This window comes from Penaeus monodon, chromosome 28, assembly GCF_015228065.2.
Source record: "Penaeus monodon isolate SGIC_2016 chromosome 28, NSTDA_Pmon_1, whole genome shotgun sequence".
Lineage (NCBI taxonomy): Eukaryota > Metazoa > Arthropoda > Malacostraca > Decapoda > Penaeidae > Penaeus > Penaeus monodon.
In genome coordinates, this window is record NC_051413.1 from 32,584,524 (window position 1) to 32,584,878 (window position 355).

The window sequence follows — 355 nt, forward strand, 5'->3', positions numbered from 1 at the left end:
TCTATTCATCTCTCAATCTCCTCTCGCTTTCTTGTCTTTGTTATTCACTCTCTCCTATGGCTTCTTCTTTGTTACTTCGACCTCGACTGCAAATTTGATCGTTCGTCGTCTTTTCGGTTTTTTGGAAATCTTGTGAAACGGTGTGTTTTTGATCGAACCCGAACCTGACGCTCAAGAACTTGTCTGTTTTCCATGCTAACAGTTAAATAATTTATTCCTAAAACTCCATTTACGTCATCTTGCTTAAATGGAGCTTAAATGAAGTGCCATATAAATGATCATCCTAAAGCTCCTGATATTTTAAAGCTATTGTTTTTATGTTCGCTTGATTCACGAGATAATTGCATAATTAAAC